Raw genomic sequence first — 867 nt, 5'->3', positions numbered from 1 at the left:
GGTTAAGATCAAGCAACTGACAAGCAAATTTGTGGTATTGAGCAGAATATTTGCTGTAGCCCATCTTTTATACCAAGACAAAACAACGTACATGATAACACTTCCAATCAATTAAGATCAGAAGCCACGAGAGCCACTGCCTGGTACTGCATCGGGGCATTTATTATTATTATTATTATTATTATTATTATTATTATTATTATTATTATTAGAAAGAGACAAGAATAAAATCAAATAGACTAGTAAAGCCTGAGAGTGAAGTGTCAAGAAATTGTGAGGAAATTTGAAAATGAAAGTGAAGAAAGGAAGGGAGAAGAAGAAGGAGGTGTTGTTGTTGCTGCTGCTGACACCACCACCTCTACCACCACCTCTAGTAGTAGTAGTAGTAGTAGTAGTAGTAGTAGTAGTAGTAGTAGTAGTAGTAGTAGTAGTAGTAGAACACCAGCAGCAGCAGCAGCAGCGCTGATTCGGAATATGTGCAGAGTATTCCAATTAAGGTGGGACCCAACATTCCTGTGTGGTACCGGATCAGTAATTGATCTGAGTTTGGGATAACTCCTGACACTGAAGAGGAAACCGTACTCATAGGATGCGGTTTTAGTAATGCTATTGATGTAATTTTGCCATGAATGAGATGATCGGTGGTTGTAATAGCTCACTGTGTTGTTGATCCTGGGTAGGAATATGTAGAGTTTAAAAAACGATGTTTGCTTGATAGGGCAAGACGGTGTTGAAGAATACCAGACGATAGTGTCTCTATTCGAGTGCATCTATTCACCACTGACCCATCCGCGTTAATTGAGTCAGTAATAGATGAATAGGTGGAGGCGCGTGGCCTAGTGGTTAGGGTGTCAGCATCATGATCGT

Source organism: Octopus bimaculoides, chromosome 7, assembly GCF_001194135.2.
Source record: "Octopus bimaculoides isolate UCB-OBI-ISO-001 chromosome 7, ASM119413v2, whole genome shotgun sequence".
NCBI classification, from domain to species: domain Eukaryota; kingdom Metazoa; phylum Mollusca; class Cephalopoda; order Octopoda; family Octopodidae; genus Octopus; species Octopus bimaculoides.
The sequence above is the reverse complement of the archived record's forward strand: the minus strand, read 5'-3'. Positions refer to the sequence as shown.